The sequence below is a fragment of the Columba livia genome, chromosome 2, assembly GCF_036013475.1.
Source record: "Columba livia isolate bColLiv1 breed racing homer chromosome 2, bColLiv1.pat.W.v2, whole genome shotgun sequence".
Classification (NCBI taxonomy): Eukaryota; Metazoa; Chordata; class Aves; order Columbiformes; family Columbidae; genus Columba; species Columba livia.
The window spans coordinates 7,805,440-7,828,398 of NC_088603.1; the positions used below are offsets into that span (position 1 = coordinate 7,805,440).

The 22,959-nt window shown below is 41.8% G+C and overlaps 1 protein-coding gene and 1 long non-coding RNA gene across 7 annotated transcripts in view; one reads left to right on the forward strand and one right to left on the reverse strand.

Annotated features, from left to right (window-relative positions):
* Window positions 1–13,203: 13,203 nt before the first annotated feature.
* LOC135578783 (uncharacterized) lies at window positions 13,204–20,253 on the reverse strand. The gene is made up of 3 exons (XR_010470872.1): window positions 19,409–20,253; window positions 14,147–14,302; window positions 13,204–13,348 (listed from the first exon to the last, which is right to left on the reverse strand). It is a non-coding gene; the product is annotated as an uncharacterized LOC135578783 (long non-coding RNA).
* A 110-nt stretch (window positions 20,254–20,363) lies between these two features.
* Window positions 20,364–22,959, forward strand: part of GALNT11 (polypeptide N-acetylgalactosaminyltransferase 11) — a 53,074-nt gene continuing 50,478 nt past the window's right edge. For 2 of the 6 annotated variants that reach the window (XM_065050415.1, XM_065050422.1), the window contains exon 1: window positions 20,364–20,487. The gene's annotated coding sequence lies outside the window, so the exon portion shown is untranslated. Of the gene's footprint in view, window positions 20,488–20,515; window positions 20,588–20,935; window positions 21,020–22,959 lie in introns of those variants that run through there. The other 4 variants (XM_065050418.1, XM_065050420.1, XM_065050419.1 and 1 more) reach the window with 4 other exon arrangements.

Sequence of the window (22,959 nt, forward strand, 5' to 3'; positions counted from 1 at the left end):
GGGTAACAACAGGTGACTGGAATATGTTCCCACACAGAATGTAAACATTAGGCTCAGAATTAGGCCCAGCAAGGTGTGACTACCACAAGATTAGTGCCAGATTCACAGCTGGATACCACAGCTGAGTCTGCCCTGCTGAAATATAGTCTCCAGCTTACTAAAAATCTTGGTGCTCTTAGGCTAGAAAGTCTGTGTTGAAAGCACCACAGATTAGCTCATTTATCAAGTTCATTTAGAGTTATAAACTGAACTTAAAGAATTTACTTATTTGGGTGAAAGACCATTATTTCATTAGAATAATGTGGATAGAAGCTAAACTATTCAAATACTCCAAGCCCTCTGAAGTTTTCCCAGGATGTGCTTGTCCAGAAGGAGGGGGGAGTTCTCCCAAAATTCACTGGGAAAGGATGAGTGACTCATTTCACCATAGTCCTGCAGACTGTGAGATAGTTCTGAACATTATGGGACTTCTTCATAGCTCCTGGCATCTCCTGGAAATACCATTAAGCCAAAGAAGTTATGGCACCACAATGAGCAACTCAAAATGAATTCACAACCAAATATTAATTAGCCTGAGAAAGATTACTCTAAATAAAGAAATTTTTTTTTTGTACCAGTATTTTAGGGAAGAAATAGTTCTGTGGTATGAAATCTGTGGAAGTTAAATACTTCGAGGGTACAAGGCAATTCCAGCTGGAGGAAAAGGAGTGCAATCAGGGAATTACAAACAGAAGCACACAAGTTAAGGAAGGGAAACCAGATGGAGGCCAAATCAGTTCTCAGGTGCCACTGGACACAGAAGTCCCAGGCTACCTGCCCTCCACCACCAGCATTGACACAGGAGCACATTGTCCTCTTTGTCCCCCCAAAACACTGCAGGTCACCGAGAGCTTCTCCTCTGAGTCAAACATCACAGTCAAGTTTCAGTTTGACTGGTTTGCAGACACAGCTGTGTAAATGCTGTAAATGCTGAGCACCTCGTGGAGCCCTCAGAAACTTCCTGAAATCAAATGCCGAATTGTCTCTTGTGAATAACACAAAACCACAAACCAGTCTCTTCACTTGCCTTTATCATTTTAGACCTTCAGCTTTTCTTGCAGTCCCACAACAAGCCAATGTAAACCTATGTTTTGTGCGTTACCATTAGCCTATAAACTCTACATTTTCTCTTGAGTTAGACAGAAGAGTTTTGGAGCCCTTGGTGATAAACATCGATAATCATCACTCAACATTTTTAAATGTGCCTATTTAAACTTGGTATGGGTATTCTGCGGGTTTTTTTTAGTGTTCCTCCAAAGTTTTTGTGTGCTTTCTGCAAAAAAAAATAAATAGAACAAATATTATGGCACCACAAGTTGGTCAATGATTAGCCTTTGCATACCTAGATCGCGGCCTTTCTTTACAAGGACACATGTTAATATATAATAGAAGTGTATTTCAGTTCTTTTTTAATTGATTTTTTCAGACTCATATCGCAATCTTATACGGTCAGCTGGAAAGTAAGTTGTTTAAAGAGAAGCCTTTCAGAAAAAGGAGCCATTGGCCACAAATAATGAGAAATACCACTGTACCTAAACATCTGAGAATTAATTTCATTTTGCAGCAGTCCCAGGCTGACAGTTGTCACGCACCTCCCCAGCTTCATTTAGGACTGAGTCTTAATAGTCTTAAACTGTGATTCTAATTCTTCTCAGATCAGAGAGATGTAATAAATGGAGTGGGCCAACTTTACAACCCACTTTTTCAGGCTACTGGTGCCCACCACAGCTGCGACTATCCCTGTGAAAATGCAATTGCTATTTAATATACAATCATCATTTTGAGGATGTAGAAATGGTAACAGCAGGGAAACCACAAACAAGTTTAATCTGGTTTTGTGCATAGAGAATGAGGTGGCAGGGAACCCCAAATAGTCAGGGAAAGTACACAGAGCAATCAAAATTTCTGTGGCTATGTTAAGAGCCAGAACTAGGAAAATGTGACAGAGGATTTTTAGTTCTAAGACGGATTAAGTCAGAGTTTTGTGAACCAAAATATTCCTAAGATACAGTCATAGGTAAAAGTGACTAGAGAAAAAGAAAAGAGGCAGAAAATTATAGAACGGTAGCCAGAAAATAGCAAACTGACTCATGCAGCCTGAAGACAAAGACTGAGCCAAGGAACCAGAGACCAAAAGTAGTCTGGACTCACCTGGCTCATTGGGGGACTTTTGATAAGATAAAGAAAATCGTATCAGAACAGTCCAGCTCAGCCTTCAACAAACTGTCTGAACCTTGTACTCCTGTGTCAGATAGGGGCAGTTTAGATGCAAGGAGGACTGTATTGCAGGTCATCATATTGTCCTGAGACCACATCGATTCTCTACCAAGTTCAAAGTCTTACAGGGGTAAAAACACCCAAAAAAAGGTTACACCAGAGGTGTAAAGGTATGAGGACTGTACACCCCTATACACAACCCTGCACACAAAACATTCAATAGATCTAGTGGCCAAACTCTCCCATCTCTTTTCTAAGCAGAGTCATGAGGGGTTTAGCAGGAAAAAGGCACCTGTAACTTAAAGTTCCTGAAACCGTCTTTCTAGAAACTCCAGTTCCCAGTTTTGCCATCCATTTATCTTCAAGTATCATATTTAAATTGCTACAAATGACCTCATTGTATCTACATTTTCAAATGGAATTATAATAATTATTTATTATCTATGAATTGCACATTATCTATTCATGAGTTACGATTTGCAAAATTCAGCACCCTGTCTGGAGGGACCTGTAAAGGAGGAAACAAACAAGCAAACAAACAACAACAATAACAACAAAGAAAAACAGTTCAAAACTGAAGCCAGGAATGTGTTTGAATCAAAATGTAAAACAAAAATCAATTCAGCACTTTAAGGAGAGTAGTGTACAGAAATGATCTGATTTCCCTCATGAACCTGAGTGCCCCGTCATAACAGACAAGAAGGGAAAGTGTTACCCTGCTTCCCCAAAAATAAGACAGGGTCTTATATTAATTCTTGCTCTAAAACTTATTACTTTTTCACATGTATAGCTGCCTCGACACTATTTAAACTGACTTTTTAAATGAACTGTAACTAGGGCTTATTTTTTGAGTAGAGCTTATATTTCGAGAATCCTCAAAAATCATGCTAGGGCTTATTTCCAGGGTAGGTCTTATTTTTGGGGAAACTTGGTACCAGGTGTGGGTGACAACAGTCTGCTTTAGGCTGGAACAGCTCTTCCAGGAGACTCGGAGTAACCTCTTTATCATTAGAGCATGAAAGATGTAACTCTAGAGGTTTCTACATGAACCAAATCTGATCTAGACAGCAGAAACTAATCAGTCCATCAAGCTCTTACTTGATGAGATGCTGGAGCAGCCATGACAGCACTTTATTGCCAAATATAATCTTAGTGACTCATCTTTTATCTTTTTGTAATTTTCTGCATTATTGAAAATCTTGTGTTTTTAAGTATTATTTTATCCCTAAATTTTCTCTAGTGATAAAGTAGATTCTACGCACCTGACATGAATACAGCACTCCTTTCAGCATCATGAATCTAGTACTTGGTGGGTAAATGGCAAATTCCTGGAATACTTATCACACCACTTCACAGAATCATAGAATCATAGAATCATTTCACTTGGAAGAGTCCCCCAGTATTATCGAGTCATGAGGGGATCTGCCACTGAGCCGCACGGTCTGAGCCACAGGCACAGAGCACAAGTGCCAGGGATGAAAAGCAACACTTGCTTAGCAAATCTTAGTCCAAGTCTCCTTGGGAAGCAGTAAATTAAGGCCAGGCTGGACAGGGCTCTGAGCAACCTGATCTGGGTGAAGATGTCCCTCCTCATGGCAGGGGTTGGATGAGGTGAGCTTTGGAGGTCCCTTCCAACACAAACTATTCCGTGATTCTATGATCCTATGATTTAGGGTCACCACTATGATGCCATTTTTTAAGCTGACAGTCTAAATTGCATCTCAACTTACACTGATGAGGCTCTCTAATGTTACATATCTCATGTAAATTGTTAGTGAGATGCGAGTAGATCTAACTAGATCTAGAAACTTGAAAGGACAACTAAAAAGTTTGGAACTGTCTGGGTAAAACTAAGACAGAAGCCTGAATGCAGCCAAGACTATTCTGTTTATATTGTCTTGGTGTTTAAAGTGTGTTCATCTGCAGTTTGGGATGGTTTATGAGTTTGTTTTTCGTTTTGCTGCATCAAAAAAGATCTATATATAAACTTGAGAGCCTGAGCTAACTAAGTTTCTTTTAGCAGTATGGACTTTAACCTGGTCATGCAATGAATGCATGCATGCTATTAAAGAGCACAGTTTCTATCTCGAAGCAGCTGTGAGGAAAACCTCAAGACTTTGATCAGTACAGACAGGCACGTGTGCAAGGAACCTGGAATAAGAACTCTGAGACCTCTACGTTAGCTTAAATGCCTTCTAATGGCAATCTGAAGGCCAACATTGTTAAGTAAGTTAATCATTAACTTATTAATATGCTTATCAAATTTTTTTGTTTGTTTGTTTGTTTTTGTTCATTATTGTTTGCTTAAGAAAACAGAGGCAAGTCAAGACTTACACACAAATTTTTGCCTCGGTGCCCCAAACTGCGTGATGTATCTGCTATTGCATCACATTGTCTGTCTTCCAGTCAGGAAGAAACCAAACTAGAAGAATAACTGAGATGTCCATAACAGTTTTCTTACAAACAGCTAGAGGATGTCTACTGCCAAATCATTGAAGACCTGCCTTTCGAGAGTACTGAGTGCTCAGAGTTTTGATGGAAGTAAGTGGGAGCTAGAGCAGGTCAGGTTCTGTCTTCGGCCCCGTACTCACAGCAGTGACCGGATCCCTCATGGTCCATTCACTGTCACTAATGTTTGTGGTTTGAGGCAAGAACAAGGAAGGCAACCAACTCCTCCCATATGGGAATTTTGCCCCAAATAAATCTTACAGGGGTTAAGTTCTGAGCTACTGTTTCTCATTTGTAACCCAGGACTTGTAAGTCTTCCCTCCTTCAAAGTGCTGTGGAATGATTAAGGGTTTAACACAGATACACTGCAGTAACAACATAACGTGCTACATATCCATGAAAAATCCTCTGGGAGCCCAACAAAATCAGACAAAAATGTTTTAAAAAGCCATAGCTGGAAAAGCAAAGCTGTCTTTTCCTTCTGTTCTGAGGCAGCTTTGGCAGGAAGGGATATACTGCAGAAAGCACACAACAATTTGCTGCTTTCAAATGAGGAATAGAGTAAGAACTGTTACAAGGATATTGCATCGTAAAAGGATTGTCTGAGAAAGAACATGTCATGTGGTTTACACAGATATCACTGACCTTACAGTCTCCAGTTTTTGTTCAGCCTATCTCCTGGACAGCACGTGAAACACCGATGACCTAGTATCTGCAAACAGATAAGCTTTTAATTCCAGCTGAACACTTCATGGAGGAACACACTATAGTCAGCGGAGCTCACTGTGTACACAAAAACATGGTCATTGTAGTCCAGCTGCAGCATTAGACTTTTGGATTCTGACTTTAAGAACTGTTCAGCATATTCCAGTGCTTTGAAAGCAACCTGTAGCAGCTAGGAACAGGCAGCTAAATAATTTTAAAATCAGGCCCTTAGCACCATATTGGATTGGATCCCTGTGGCTTACAGTCTGCATGACAGGACAATGTATATTACCATTATTCTAGGGGAATTTCTTCTGCCTGCTTTTGCCAACAATGTTGGCTAGTGAAGACTGTTGTGCAAAGGAAAAAAATATCCTGCAGCTTACCCTCTCGCTTCCAACTCCTCATCCCTAGAACATGCAGATTTAAAGCAACCTTTTGTGTAATACTCAAAATCAAAAGCTGGCCGCCCAGGCGGCCTCGCCCAAGACAAAACAGTAACAGTCCTTCAGTTAATCTATCTCCCTGGCTCAACCAGATGCCAGGGAATCCAGAGCCTCCCAGACCTCTGGGAAATGAGCAAATATCCCAAAATGCCGCAGGTCAAACCATCTAATGCTTCTTTGCTGTCTCTGATCCGTAGCTGTTGGGGAACGCAAGTCTTCAGCCTGGTGGCGACTGCTGAGACGCTGGTGGCAGCACTAGCTGGGGGGACACTGTCAGTGCTGGGGCTGTGCCCTCCTGTTCACACAGCAAAAATGAAATCACCTCCCAGATTGCATTCCAGAAAAGGCCAGGTAGCTGAAACTGCTCTTTCGTAAAAAAGGGTGGGGAAATAAAAAAAGGCAAACAAGAATGTACGCGTACTCTATCAAGGTTCTTTTTTGTTTTCTTTTGTTTAGCTAAATACTTTTGGTGTGTTGGAAGCAAAGAAATAGCCTTGGGCTAATACCTGCAGATTAAAATGCAAAGTTGATCACTATCAAAAATACTTTGTGACCTAAACCGAAGCTCTGAATAATCGTCACAAGTGGCAATAAGCAAACTGAAGGATTAAACTTCTTTAAACCATCACAGTGACATTGTCAGACAGAGTATCCAAAACTTAAGTTTCATGTTAACTCTGACAGCTTAAATAGTTTTGACTTTTCATGGTCTGGCTTCCTTCACAGGGATGGTTTTCACTGTTACGTGATGTGATTTGATGGCAGCGTACCAGCAACACTCTCCGTGTTTCTCTGCTGTTAGTAGCAACTACTCTTGCCATTTCAGTCCTGTATTTCAGTTATTTATATGGATGCCTCTTACTAGAAAATTAGAAAATCTCACAAACTGACTTCCTATGCCTCCTTATCTCTCTTTCCTGTAAGTGAAGAACATCTTAGTCCCATTGAAGAGCTGAGGAATGGAGGCACAGTGATGTGTATACCACAGTTGGTGGTCCAAGAAGAAACTGAACAGACATCTACAGAAATCCTGCTTGGAAGCCAAACCAGATGACCATGTCTGAACCAAATTGAGCTAAATTAAATAAAGGCTTTCTGCAGCACTCAGCACGATGATATTTATGCCTTGAAATAGCATATCTGTTTCCCAGATCTTCCTGTCATGTTATTTAAAGGCTTGGTCCAACAGAGATAACATACAGAATCTGACTGTCAAAAGATCTGCTGCCAGCTGCAGTCACCTGCAGGGACTGGGAAGAAAGACGTGTCTGATGATAGCATCAAGACTTTGGCTGAGCCTGTTAAGCTTCATAAAGCTGTCATTGTTTGAAAAGTGATGTCTGTTCTTTCTGCATCGTGATGGAACCAGCAATGATCCATCCCTTGGATTTTACCCAAGGAAAGGCTGAAGAGAAACACGAAAAACAAAGGAAATGAGCAGACCGCTGCTGCCTGTCTCTGCCCCCAACCACAACCCACACGAGTTCAGTTTGTTGTTTTGGCAGGAGAGCAGGCACTGAAGAAGCAAGAAGAGCTGAAACTGGCAGAACAGTCAGAAAAGTATTTAGAGTTGTTTATGTATGAATGATTGCAGGGTGGGAAGCACAGGCATCTTCTATTTGGATAGATCAGGTAAAGCCCTGGGGGCAGCGCTGAAAACAGAGCCCTTTGCAATCAGATGAGTAACATGATCCTGGACTTTCTCTTTTCCCTCTGTACAGCCTCCAAGTTACAGTCAAGTTTTGCCTTGAAGTCCTGTTGAACATCACATTCATAGGCATTTGTTAAATCCTGCTATAGCCCAGAGGATGCCTACCACTCTAATCCTCTTAATTAACAACTCTCCAATTCTCTGGGCTGTAGCCAAGGTTCACTTGCTGACTCTCAGTCTCAAGAGGCCTTGAAATATGTTTATACCTCCCCTTATTTCACTACAGAATTGATACTTGGCACTTCCATACTACAGTGACAGGTCTGTCACCAGTAATATAGGTGTGACACCACCACCTATGCTTAAGTGCATTCAAATTCTGAGTAGCAAACAGGGAACCAGTCTAAATTCAATGCCCGTTTTGAACAGCTAATCATCTGCCCTAGAAATTGCCTTTGTTTACCTGGCAATGTTTACCATTGCCTTTATTGCAAGGACTATAATACCCTTTGTACACACAGCCACTGTGGGGCAGCAATACATAAGCATTCACCCATGCACACAAGGTTTAGGTGTGCTTTGCATCTCCTAGAGCCCTGAGGAGGCCACTACGTGTTGTGACCCTTTGCCTGTAGACAAGGGGGACGATGAAAGGTTAAGTGGTTAGCAACACCCTTTGCTGTAAGTGTATTTCCCCAAGTGGGGTGACCTAGTGACTTGGGAACCATTATGGGGTTTGAAGGTAATGTTGAGATAAGGGAACACAAAAACTGCTTTGCGTAGTTTATATGTCTATTCTGAGAGATGTTGTCAACAACTCATAGCTTGAGGAGGTTTGAATTTCCCTTGCGCCTGGTGCCAAATTATATGTTCTCAGGAGGATCACGCCCACATGCGAGCGGGCAAGTTGCTATTTGCTTTTGCCATTTTCCCAGAGGAAATGATGGTGCCAGACAAGTGTGAGCAGACCAACCTCATACAGTATGTCTGGCTTTGTGGTTTGTGACTCTGGAAGTAGAAACGACGAGCACTCCTACTACACCTTATGTAACTGCCCAAGGACACAGAAGGGTGACTCTAATCCAGGAGAGCATGAGGTCGCCGTACCCAGATCAAGTCTCCAGGCTCAGACACACAAGAACTTTACAAATCTGAATCAAAATCTTACCAGAATTTCTCACTGTTCCTTATTTTCCTGGATTCCTAGAGCGTTTGCACTTGGCCTAAAGGTAGATTTTGCCCAGAACTGAAGGATGGAGATTGTAACTGATACTAGCTCGATGATGAAAGAGATAACTGTTGGAGCTCACAGCCATCGCTTAGAGACATAAGTAAACTAAAACAATATGAAAGCTATTCTTTTCCAATTTGGCATTCTTGTAATCAAAATGAAGACAGAGAGACCATTAAAACTAGTATGAGTAAAAGACAGAAAATTCTGTCTACCTACTTGCTAAAACCAGAAAATCAGATGTAATAGTCACTTGATTAATTTTGAGCCAGACCTCTGACATTAAGTACTACCATGCTTCTGTGTACTATGACAGTCTTTCTCTTGTCTTGCATTAATTATTTGACAAACCAGTATTTTCTGAGCTTAAATATATTCAATAGTGATTATCAGTTTTATTTAAAGTAAGTTGGTTACTGAGTAAGAAAAAAATCAATTTTAGTTTTCAGCTTATATTTGTAATACATAATGCAAGAATTTTCTAAGCCTTTCTTTGTCCTCTAAACATAAATCACATGAAACAAAATCAAAATTTGCACTTCTCCCTAGGCTTCCACATTAAGGGTCTTATCATGTCAAATAAGCAGATTAAATAGTTTCACTTAATGACCCTGCATAAGAGGGGGAACAAAAGAAGCAGAAAAAATAAAACCAAACCTCACAATAATTGCAACTGGCTGTCTTAATTTTGCTTCTGTAGGTGCCAAGATATGAGAAGTGGGCATTGAAAAGACAGCTTTAGATAAGGCCCTCAGAGCTAAGAGCTATCCATTCTAAAGCTAAATCAGTGCTACAGACTACACTCTAAAGAGAGCTGACTTTAAGTGTACAACCCTGAGCATCAGAAACAGCCTGGACATTGTGGTATAGAGCTCTCTACAGGTTAACGGATCCTGTTTCTTTGCAGGGTGAAGACAACCTGAGACAATAAAGCTACCTGGCTCCTCATTCAGAGCACCATCACTTTTAAAGACCATATAGTTCTAACTATAAAAATCAGCAGGGTGAAGATATGCCTGACCCTGACTTACAGTTTTCTCCCAGGTTGGTGTGGCAGGTGGGTGCTGAATCAGGCAAGAATCATATCCAGACTCCGGTGAAGGAGGAATCACAAAGGGCTCAACAGCTACGTGTGTCCAGCTTTTGTGCCACCCGCCATTGGGTTAGACTGGCTTTCTAACAGGAGATTAAAAAATATTGCTCATCTCTGACTTTCTTCCCTTAATCTTCTCTATGGGGCATTACGGGATAAAGAGAACCGAAGTTTTGTGTTTGGGTGTTGTTTGGTCATGTTTAGGAGGTAAACTTTTTTTTATGTAAGTACACACTCATAAAACACTTGGAAAGAACATTTCTGAAGTTTTTAGCTGAAAAGTCTTTCTTTTCTTTTGTAGTCTGCAAATACCTAACACCCTTGGGAAAGTATTTTTTATTTGTTTCTTTTGACTGGTATGGAAAGCTGCAAAGCAACTTAACTTTTGATTTTGGAAAGGAAGAATATGTGTAATGTCACTAACCAACCAGCTTTGCATCACCCTTTAAAAGGTAAAATAGTTGCAAAACTTGATAGGACTGTACCTGACTGGCTATAAAAAGAACACATTTGTTTTAACTTCCAGTTGAAATAGGTAAGTTGGAAGGGCAATAGTCCCAGGAAGATCCCCAAGTCCAGGCCCCTTATGACAACTTCCCAACACTCTAATCAGTTTTTTTAATCACTAAATTGTATATTGAAACATGTGGTGCAGTGAATTTCTGCAAAAGAAAGTGGTAGTACAACTGGCTGGGAGATACATTTACCTAAATGTGTTCAGACTATTCGACAATTTGCTTACCCAGTGTACTGTTGTGGGGACCCACCTAGTGAAAGCATGAAGAATTGCACCAAACCAGAAACCGAAAGAAAGGGAATAGTGAGCCAAGCAGACAAATCATTGAACAATATAATTTAGAAGCTTCCAAGTGGTGAAACGTGGCAAGTCAGGAGAGACCGCAAATTCCAGCCAACCTACGATCACCATCTGGTATTACTTTGCAGCTCCCAGATAACTTGGTTCCATAATGTGGTACAGCAGAAACTTGCATTTAGGAGAATGGATATTATATTTTGGTTTAACTCAAATCGGACCAGTGCCAGAAGACATATTTGGGACTTAGGCTCAGTATTATCAGCCTGAGCACTAGCAAAAACAGCAGTGAAATTAAAAGAATGGTTTTATTAAGAAACACTAGAAAATACTTCCCTTTGTCTCATTTGTAAATTGATTTTCAAATTTGATTCCTGTAGGATGAGCCATCATTTTATTATGTGTCAAATCTTCAGGGTTTTATTGCTGTGACAGCAGGGGCTGGAGGCTTTCATTACAACAAAAGCTGAAATTCTTACCTATTTCTTTTGGCAACAAGGGCTATAAGAACTCCACTAGAGCTGTTTCGCTAACAACAAATTTTTACATAATGAAGTGCTGCAAATTTTGCTATAGCCAATATTAATCTGTTCAAAGGGATTCTGCCCTCATTACCACATTTCCCTGTCCTCACTCATGTAGTCCACAAGAGAACCAAACCTTCCGTAAGTAATACATCTCTAAAATACATAGAGATCAAAATCAGACACCTGGCTTAACCATTGGTATTTTCTCTCAATGATACAAGATGTTATGCTCTTTTTGCCATCACAGGGACACACCAAAGGAGTAGTGAGGTGGTATTTAGTATTGAAAATAGCTTGTAATACTCCTTTTCTGCTTGAACAAAGCAGCAAATCTCTTCTGTTTTCCCATATGACAATTCTCCAAAACAAAGCTGCAAATAGTAAATATCCCATTACAAATAGCTATTTTATAGTGTAGGAATTCCCCCAAAACTCTTAGAATCACTTGCTTTTGATTTTGCTCTTATCTATACATTTTTAGGTCCACATGTTTTATATGACTTTGTTTCCAGAAAAGTCCTGGGCAACCAACCTCACGGATGCTAACGTCTAGAACTGCCACTGAAGTTTGGAGAAGAGCCATACCAATTTAGAGGAAAGCATGGAATTCTAGTTTATCTGTCCTATGTGCAATTTCCTTCTCTCTTTCTGGACAAGACTAGACTAGACTGGATTAGACTAGCCTAGAATATTTTCCATTGGAAGAGACCTATAGTGATCATCCAGTCCAACTGTCTGACCACTTCAGGGCTGACCAAAAGTTAAAGCAGTGATCTTTGACCCAGTAACAGGAACAGAAAGCCTTGCTCCCTAAAGCCTTCCTCTTTGGCTCGACGCCTTCTATTCCTCCCTTCCCCATTGCTGAAATAGTTCCTTTTCTCCTGTTCCCTCTTTGCTGCTTCTTCCTCTTCCCAGCAGCCCCGAATAAGTAGAAATTGCTGTGGGGTGAAGACATGGTATATTGTTGCTTGTGGTGAATGGAATTTAGACACGTGACCGCAAGGGAAGGTTTGGGGGCACCATAACCTGCATAGTGCTACAGAAGAGATATCTGGGTGAAGAAGGAGACTCCTCTCTCTGTGGATCTCCAAATCCTCTCCAAACCTTCCTTCCATTTAGAGCCTCCACAAAATTCAGTTGACCCCTTCCCCACCTGAATTTCATCGCCATACAGCAGCCTTTAACTCCTGCTACTGAAAATGTCACCTAAAACTGAGAAGTTTACATCTAATTCTGCTTATTGTAAATGGCGGTTAGATCTTAAATCCCTACTGATTCCTCTTCTGCAGCTCTGTGGCCTTTTGTAGCTTCCATTTACTTTTTACACTTTCTTATCCTCTGTCAGGACTTCAAGAGTTTTATCCTTCAATGACCATGCACAATGTTCCAACAGAAATAAACAGCTGAGGTTTGTAACACCAGGGGGCATCTCACAACTTGCACAGAACGTTACTCTCTCCCCTTCTACAGCACAATGTCTACCCAGGACAGTTTTTAGAAGTATTTTCACTATTTTCCTTAGGCAGGATAGTTCTTTCAGGGCTTGACATTTTTATTTCCTCCAGTCATTCATTCAACAGTCTACTAATCTTTCACTAAAATCATTAACACAAAGGCGATGTTATTTGTACTACTGCCTTCTAATGGGCCCTCAAATTATCTTGAGCTTTCTAATCATATAGATTTTTTTTTCATGCTAAAATAAGGAGCAAATTTACAAGTAATTGCACAGCTCTTGGGTCGTGTATAGACCAATCAGAATACTTATTTTCTGATTAGTTTTCATAATTTATTGAAAACAAATTTATGGCATTTCAAAAAGTCAGATTTTAGAAGCACTACTTTTGATCGCCTACCCTAACACATTTCTCTGGTAAACCACAAACCAGTAATGCAACAAAGACTGTGTTGCTGAGTGGGACTTTGCTTTGGATTTGTCTGTGAATCCTCAGAGAGGTCGGGTGTCCTTGTTTGTAGTGATACATAATTGCCCAACAAGAAACTGTGTTTAGCTACAAGTGCTTCTAATCCAAATAGATAAAGCAGACACAGGTTGTTGGGGTAAGAATTTTATCAACACACTGTATATAACAAACGAAGAAATCAAGCTATAAACCCAGATTTGATGAAGAAGTGCCTTCAGGGACAGTCATGTCTCCTAGTTATTGTCCTCTTACCTGTAAGAATATAATTTCTCTTCAGTTTCTTGCATATGTATAGTAAGATAGGAAACACAACTACTATTGAATTTCACAGATTCTCATTTGAAAAAACAATAGAAAGATGAGGTATACTGCTAATATCCCTCTGAGAAAAAAAAAAAAAGAATGATTTGGAGTAGAAGTTTCTAAATGCTTGTCCATGAAAACTGTAAAACTGAAATATTTTTAGGATGTGTTACAGAAACAGCAGACAAAGATGACAAATTGGAGAGGGAGGTAGAAGAAGAAGGAGTACAAACCCTGTGATTCTGTGATTACAGATAGTAAAGTTGCTACAGAGAAGCAGCAGCTGCCCCCAGTTGTTATGACTTAGCATAATTCTGTAAAACCAATGGGGAAAATAGAGCTAAAATGAAACTATGAATATTATCAAATAATCATCCTTCGCTTGTTACAAATACTTCCTTTTTATGCTTTTCTCAGTGCTACGAAAGTGAAAAACCCATCCTTGAGAATGCAGAAAATGAAACTATAGTATGGATAAAATAAAATACAATAAAAGCTCAGCATCCTTTTGTATAATAGATATGGGACTAGAGGCTGAGGTATGTTTTGATGAAAGATACTGGGAAGATTATACCCACTATGAAAAAGGATTACCAAAAAGGTACCTGTAAAACAGAAGTGTGACAACTCAGACGTGGGATCTTTGTCCCAGTTTGAACTCTAGCTAATGTCGGTTTATGTGACATAAATAAAGGTTTTGGTTTCCATGCTTCAGGAGCTCTGAATCTTTCATGTAAACGTGCTTACCTATGAAAATTACATTTCAGACTTTTTCATCAAAACAGGAAGACAGAGCGATGCATCACAGTGAGCACTGAAGGACTTGGTTCTATTTTTCTCTCTACCATTGCTCTGTTGGATGACCTGGAACAACTTCATCCTTCTGTGCTTTAACTTCCACATCTGTAAAAAGAAGATAATGAGACTGACCTCCTTTGCAAATAAACTTTTTTCCCTCCTTTTATCAGGGAGTAAAAACAAAGATGGAAGGAAACTCTTGGTAGAGTTTTAATGTAATGCATTGGGGAAAAGCCAATTCAATGACGAGATTTCTGGGTTTTATGGAATTGTTTTCATTCTCAAAACTCTGCAAAACAGTCCAAAGTGGAAAAGAAATCAGCCCAGGCTGGCCCAGACCCTAAGCCTGTGAAGTGATCTGAGCACAGTTGAGCAACACTGGACAGAACATTTAGCCAATTACCTCCCTCCACAGATTCCAAGGAATGTTTTATTTCAGTAAAAAGAAATCACAGAAAATGTAACATCTTGCTCCCAGATCCTAAGAGTGAGAACTTCTGAATACCAAAACCAGATGGAATTTTGTCAGCAACACTTCAAAGCTAAGACACAAGTTTTCCATAGTTCTGGAGAGACTCTACAGAAAATATCACAGGAGAGGTGTTGAGAAGCACAGAAATATAACACTGTTTGGGCTGAAAAATGAAGGAAAAAAGTTGAAAGGAATGGAATAGAGCATGAAAATGCTATTTTTCTGTGTATGTTCAGTGCTGCGATTCCTTGCTGAGACAAAACACGACAAAATCATTAGATCCGTGAATTCTCCCAAGCACTATCTGTCACTCATGCAACTTGCTTCTCCCTCACGCTCCTGCAAATTTTAGGGACACATTGACTATGCTCATCATTCCACCCCACAGCTTCTTTCTTGCTTCATTAGCGTGGGTTAATGTAAATACATTTTGCTGGTTGGTAGATCTTGTCTGTGTCCCATGGATAGGAAAAGGGAGAGGCCCTGCCTAATGTATCATTAGAAGTTTGGTCTTGTCTCTGTTTCGCCCTGAAGAGCAGGACATTTCAGAGATACAGATGCTCTGTTAAGAGCAGTAATGCTAGAAAACAGTCTTCATTATTTACTGTACTATCAAAGCATTGTGTCAACAAATACCAAACGGGAACACTGCTGCAGTAGCACAACTGGCAAGCAGTTTTAAAGCATAAACAGTCCTTCATAGCTTGTTTTAAGATATCCAAAGAACAAAGTCAGAGCTTGCTGACTTGTTTACTTGTTTTGTTAAAACTTTCATCAGCTCAAGAGGACAGCATTACTGCTAAAAGTTTGGTCTTTTCAACTGGAAAATGTAAATAATTTGAAGCGTGGGAGATCGAGGAAAAAACTTACTCTGCTTTCCAAAACTCATCTAATTATGATCTGGCTTTTCTAGTTACTTTTCTTTGGCCTGAATCCTAGCTCAAATTCTTCTTAGGCAAGTTGTGCAACTCTAACAAGATCTAACTGGTCTGACTCACAGAAAGGTGGAAAGCTTGTCATCAACCAAATCGGTTTTGATATACTTTTGTGGAAAAAAAAAATCCCTGTCAGTTACAGGACCTAATGGCTTAAGAATACGTCATTCTGGTGGCTTCATGAGCAGTATCTGTGGCTGCACCAGAACCAGGAGGTTGTAGCATGGAGGGGGTTGGTCTCTTCTCCCAAGTAACGAGTGATAGGACAAGAGGAAATGGCTTCAAGTTGTGCCAGAGGAGGTTCCGACTGGATATTAGGAAGAAATTCTTCATGGAAAGGGTTGTCAGGTACTGGAACAGGCTGCCCAGGGCAGTGGTGGAGTCACCATCCCTGGAGGGGTTTAAAAGGTGTTTAGACGAGGTTCTTAGGGACATGGTTTAGTGCTAAGAGTTAGATTAGATTATGGTTGGACTCGATGATCCTGAGGGTCTCTTCCAACTGAAATAATTCTATGATTCTGTTATTCTCTTGGCCAACAGGTATGAAACTGTGGTCCAAGTGTCACTACACATCCATGCACCACTATACAATGCACCATGAATCTAACCTTCACACAACCCTCATTATCAATAAATCTGAGTATCTTAAGAAGGTTTTTCATACATAATCTCCTGTATTCTTCCCCTGGATCAATACCAGCTGAATCAACTCAGTGGTCTGACTAGCTAAGGATACTTAAAGAAACAGCGTTAAGAAGCTGAGCAACATGCCCTCCTGTACAGGCTGGCAAAACCTATAAAATCTGACACCGAGACTGAAGTGTCCCCATGCAGATGTCTTCAGCTGGATATAAATCCCTCCCACAGCCAATAAAGAACTACTCAATACAGTTAATGAACCAGAAAGCTATTCAACTCTTCAAAACACACTGATATAGCAACCTTAAGGTGATCTGAATAGTTTGCTGTATCAACTACGAGCTTGTTAACCACACATGCTTAGTGACAACTGTGATGGTCTGAGAGATCAAGACTTTGACATGAGACTTCAGCTGTGACGGACTTTTTAGGAGACCTGCTGCTTCTCAGAGCAGGAGGCCAAGTAGAAAACTCCACAATGCCTAAAATGGCATTCAACGCCCTCATTTATGTAACTAAATCCCACAGAAGTTCTTCACTGAGTATAAAGGGATCTTAGACATCTGGTTCACATGGAGACACCTACACACTGAAACCCAAATTTAGGTGTCTTAATCTGCTGGCTGAATCCACTCCTTTCCTTGGAGATTTCCTGAGCTGGCAGCTGCATTGCATTATGTTTAAGAGGTCACAACGGACATTTTTTCCATTTAATTTCCAATCCACTCATGAGCACATTTATACTTTTGGCCTTTACAATATTCTTGCAGCAAATTACAAATGTAACTCAAGCAAAACTTGCTTTCTTTTGTTTCTTTTAATTTTACGGTCTGGGAATTCACTCAGAACACTGAAATCTTGTGCTATAAGAAACACAGAATACACTTTCTCTATGACAATAGATTTTTATGCCATTATCACATTCTTTCATAGTCCTTTCCAAGTTAAACCATTTGAATGTATTTAAACACTCTTTTTATTTATTTATTTATTTTAAGGAAGTAATTCCACACCTCTGATCAGCCCATTGCTTCTCTCAGTAACTTTCTTCATGCTTTAGGGAGAATTTCACACGATGTTCTAGATGTGCAAGCACTTTGGGCTTTATTGCACTATCCCATCATATTCTTTATTCCTGTCCTAACGTACCAAATATCCTTTTTGCCTTTTCACCTACTACACAGCACAGAACCAATGTTTTCAAGACTGGCCACAACAGCTCCAGGGATTCTTTCCTGAGTGCTCCTAATGAATTTAAGGATACGTGGGATGGACTTGTTCTACAGGCTTTTCCTCAGCAGTGGATAATAGCCTATCTCTTCTATTCAGAGATCTATTTTTGCAAAGCTATTTAGAACATAATCTCTTCAAGATCTCCACCCACTGTCAAATTTGATGAATATGGCGCAAGATTTCAAAACTATTAGAGAAGAGCAGATCAGATAGACCCATACACATATTCTGAGCTGTCATTTGACCTGCTTTCTTTTGGAAAGCAGGCAAAAGAACCCCACATTAAGCGATATGCAGTAACAGTAAGGAGGGAAAGCCTGAGAACAACCAGATAAGCATTCTGCTTCCTCAAGTCCTGCAAATAAGCACTTACACAGACTTGTTTACTCCATTCAAAACCATAATCACATGGAAACACTACTAGGGGATGTGTGGACTCTGACTTCAGCCCATAGACAAACTATTACAAACAGCAACCACTGAACCAACTGCATGTTCTCCCAGCTGTTGCAATAACAGTTAGAGTTTCCTCCAGTCTTCTCTATCACAGCTGGTCAACAAACTCTATACGTTCACCGGAGAAATTTGTTCTGAACTATCTGGATTTAGAAAAACAATATACATTAATTCTGTTTGGGTTTGTCTCCTCTTTCACAAAGTATGAGTGAATCTAAGAAATGAGACAGGAATTAAATAATATCTTTTGTAGCTCAGAGCATCCCTTTCTCATGTTATTTCTGTGTCTGAGATGTGTCAACAACAGAAACACTTAATAAATGAAATTTCCATGCTTTAGTACATACAGATCCCAAATTCTGACCAGAACACATATTGACACAGAATTACTTCAGGTTACGACTTCTTGCCAGCAGTTTTATATGAGTTCTTGTCCCTTGCTGTGAGTGCATACGAAGTGGGTCAATTACTTGACACTAACAAGTTATCATAGAATATAACAATTGGGCTAGGCAGATTACCATTGTCCGGGATTTTGTGAAATGAAACACGTCTCAAAGACCTTACAATAAATGATGCTAAAAAGTAACAATTAATTAATTCTGTTCATAAAATTATAATCCAAGCACCAGGGAAACACTTTTCAATAAGGACTGAAATAGCTATTTGGATAGATTAAGTACCCAGAATTACAAGGTAGGCAAGAACTGGCCACATTAGAAGGCCTTTAAGGATAATGGTTCTGCAGAAAGCAGATAGCCTATGGGCTCAGGTTGCTGTTACCTGAAAGATTAACACACACTTCCAGTCCTCAGGCTAAATTATTATGAGAAAGAGATCAAAGCTGCATATTAGCCCTTATGAAACAGGAATAATGAAAAGCTGGCTGAGGGGGATGCTGACTGCGTGGCTATCTCATTTAACTGCACACATTCCTTTCATCTTGATCCCTGCTACCCCTTGTCATCCGCCTACTAACCCCTTCACAGACTGTTGCTCCTTTCTCTCCCAGTGCAGCTTCTGATTATACATGGCCTTTCTGGCCCCTGTACTTTAATGCTGTAGCTACAGCTTTTTGACAAGTTCTGTATTCTGCTCTACTTGTGTTATTATAAATGCACCTGCCATAATCTCTGGACACCAGCGGCAGTATCCACCAAGAATGTGCCTGGGTATTTCAGCCCTGTTTAATTTATGCTTTACTAAAATAAAATCTGCCATCTTCAAAGTGTCACTCAGCAGCTGAAGCTCTGTACCTGGATATTCACAAAAAAGCTCCCAGTCCTGACTATACTGAGCAAATCTCACACTTAGTTCATTCTTTAACCTCACCGGGGTGTACACACCCAACATACCTTCCAGTTTCATCCCCCTTCCAGAAGAACACCTGCCAAGTCAGGTCTCACACACAGAGGAATCAGTGTGAAGCTGCCCCACCACCTTTTGGACTAGTAAGTTACTGGTTAGATAACTTACTCTGGATGTGAGAGATCTGAGGGTTAAACACGCCTCTCCACCCATGAGGATGTAAAGTCTTCTTGCTACAGATGCACATTAATTGCCAAGCTCAGGTTATTTCAGGGTAGTTGTGTTTGATTTCCCTCAGCTGTGTGCCCCTTCCTACTGAAGAAACCTGTCCCCCACATTCCAGCTACTCTATAACACACAGTGAGGAAAACAACAGTAATTGGCCCAGACATCCCCCATCAATCTGACCTACACCTCTTTTCTCCCTTTCAAAGCCCTTGGATAAAGGCTTCCAGGGGCCACTTAAGACAGAATCACAGACTGGTTGGGGTTTGAAGGGACCTCTGGAAACCATCTGGTCCAATCACAGAATGTTAAGGATTGGAAGGGACCTCGAAAGCTCATCCAGTGCAATCCCGCCATGGAGCAGGAACACCCAGATGAGGTTACACAGGAAGGTGTCCAGGCGGGTTGGAATGTCTGCAGAGAAGGAGACTCCACAACCCCCCTGGGCAGTCTGGGCCAGGCTCTGGCACCCTCACCATGAAGAAGTTTCTTCTCAAATTTAAATGGATCCTCCTGTGTTCCAGTTTGGACCCATTGTCCATCGTCCTACCATTGGTTGCCACTGAGAAGAGCCTGGCTTCATCCTCCTGACACTCACCCTTTACATATTTATCAACATTAATGAGGTCAGCCCTCAGTCTCCTCCAAGCTCAAGAGCTGCAACTCCCTCAGCCTTTCCTCACACGGGAGATGCTCCACTCCCTTAATCATCTTCATGGCTCTGCGCTGGACTCTCTCCAGCAGTTCCCTGTCCTTCTGGAACTGAGGGCCCAGAACTGGACGCAACAGCTTCATGTCTGTGCACCTCTCAACAAAAGGAACCAGACGGACACCCCTCCCTGATCCCTCAGGCCCCGCCTGTCATGGCGGCCGCGCCCCGCCCGCCTCACGTGACGCCGCCGCCGGGCAGTGAGGAGGAGGAGCAAGCGGTCACGTGGCGCCACCGCCGGGCGCGAGCGGTACGCGCCGCTGCCGCGCGCACGGGGCGGGCGGAGGGGCCGGGCGATGCTGCCGCCGCCGCGGTGAGTGCGGGGGAGGCGGCTCCGGAGCCGGGAGGGACAGGGGCGGGGAGGCGGTGCCGGCGTGAGGAGCAGCAGCCGCAGCCGCCCCGGGGGGTGAGGGGTCAGTGGCGCTGTAAGGGGCAGCCCCGGGGGTGAAGGACGGGATCGCCGGCGGTACCGGGCCGTTTGCCCGCCTTCCCTGAGGGACGCGGTGGAGCCTGTCCCGGGGCGGGGGTTCCTGGTTCGCGCTCCCCTGCTCGGGTCGGGGGCCGGGTCGGGTTCAGGGCTTCCCCGTTTGTGGTTAAAGTGAACGGGGAGGCGGCAGGGTCCCCGGGTGAACAGCCGCCCGGTGCGCGTTGTGGTGTGACCGGCCCGGCAGCACAATCCCGGGACAGCCCGTGGGGCCGGTCTGCGTTGTGCTGCATAGGCTGGATGACCGGGAGCTTATGATTTTGTTTTTTTAGCCTTTAAATGCGTGTGGAGGAGCAGCACTAGCAGCCCGCCTGCCGTCAGCCCGGAGCTGTGCAGCTGTCAGCCCCAAATGTGAGGGTCGGTGCGTGTCGGTTCTGCTGCCGCGGCTCCTTCCATTGATTCGTTTGCAGGACAGGGCCAGGCGCTGCTTTTTGGAGGGATGTTTGACCCCGTGCTGTATTAAAGCTGTCCTACCTTTATGACCGGAAAAATGTATTTTTTAAACCGTTTGTCCTTTTTTGTTCCTGTGATTTTCAGTATATACTTTATAATGTTGAGGCTCCCTTTTCCACAGTGAGGGTGGCAGAGCACTGGCCCAGGCTGCCCAGGGAGCTTGTGGAGTTTCCTTCTCTGGAGACATTCAAAACCTGCCTGGAAATGTTCCTGTGTAACCTCATCTGGGTGTTCCTGCTCCGGCGGGGGGATTGCACTGGATGATCTTTCGAGGTCCCTTCCGATCCCTGACATCCTGTGATTCCCTTTTCTTCTTAGCAAATATGTGTTATTCTACATGGCTGGTCTCCAGACCTTCTGGTCAGCTCCCATTGCCTTTTCTTTTTTGTGTGTGTGTGTGTGTGTGTTAAATCTTATAAGGAAGGCTGCAACAGAAAATGCTGTTAGCAAATTAACTGCATGAAAATTGACAGAGCTGAGCAAGCAACCAAAAGCTCAGTGCTGCTGGTAACAGGGGGCTTAGCAGCTCAGATTCTGCTCTACTGTAGTGTGGCCCTGGAAGCAAACACTGCGTTCAGAAGCTGCCTTTCCAGATACCTGCTTTGCCTTCATTTGCATCTTCATAGGTGTCAGCCTTAAAACTGATGTTGAGACTAATTAAAACGCTAATGCTGTCTAGTACAGCATCTCTGCCAAGCTGTATCCTTGATTCTTTTCAGTATCAGTTGCAGGGCAGCTGCAGTAGATCTTACAGACCTTTATTGTATAAAGTGCAGCTCCTGCTCCTCCAAAGGAAAAAAAAAAAATCTCATGACATGGTCTTGTTGCTGCTCTGTAAACAATCTTTGCTTTATTTGGTCCAGTATTTGAAGTATTGCATTCTGCTTGGAGGAATGGTGAAATCTCTTAGTGCCAGTACAGTAATTGTGCAGGTGGGCAGGATCATTGGCACTCTGCCAATATGCTTTTTAATTTATCTTTTTTTTGTAAATATATTTCAACGTAAGATCAAATTCCTTCTGCTCTTACTTAGATAGAGTAGTCTGTGAAATCTGCCATTTTTTTTTCCCCCTCTCTCTTTTTTTCTTCTCTCCTCTTTTCATATGGATCTTATCTTAATAGGAAACTGCTCCCAGACATCTCTGGTCATCTTAAGTGGATTCAAGTGCAAGCAGTGCCCAGGAAAGGAAGGTACCAGCCTCTCCCTGGCAGTGTGTTTCTGCCCTGCTACCCTGGAGAGGACCTCTATGTGTGAAATAATCTGGCTGGGATACCTACATCTCATTTTAGAACACCATAAAGGTGTCCAGGTGGTTCCAGATAAGAGGCTTTTGATTAACAAGCCGTTGGCCTCCCCCAGTATAACTGTCTCTGATGAACTGCATGCCTTCTGCGTAAGCTTTTCCTCATCTCTGGGTAAGATAAGCTCCTGCAGAGTTTTAGGAGCTATTCTACAGCAGGGAAGTAAAGAAATAACACTGCAGCTCTAACGAGCCTTCATCTCTCAGCCTTAGATGAGGAAGCCAGCAGGCTATGTGACATGTGTTCTGTTTTAAGAGATTCTGACTGTGGATTTTGGGGCCTGTTGCCTGTGTTCTGCTATTACTTTGTCTCAGAGGATGCAAATTAATACTCCATTATGCACAGGAGTAAAACACGAAGGGTTCCTGATCAGCTGCTGTGTGACAGTGGTTTATGAGAATGAGTGAACGTCTTCGTAATTTTCAAAATGATGTAAAATAAACAGTAGCTTTTTTAGGAGGAAGAAATCAAGGGAAATAAAGATGAATTATTAGTATTTTGAAATTTTGTCTATACAAAACGTACTTCCTGATACTAGAAAAACAA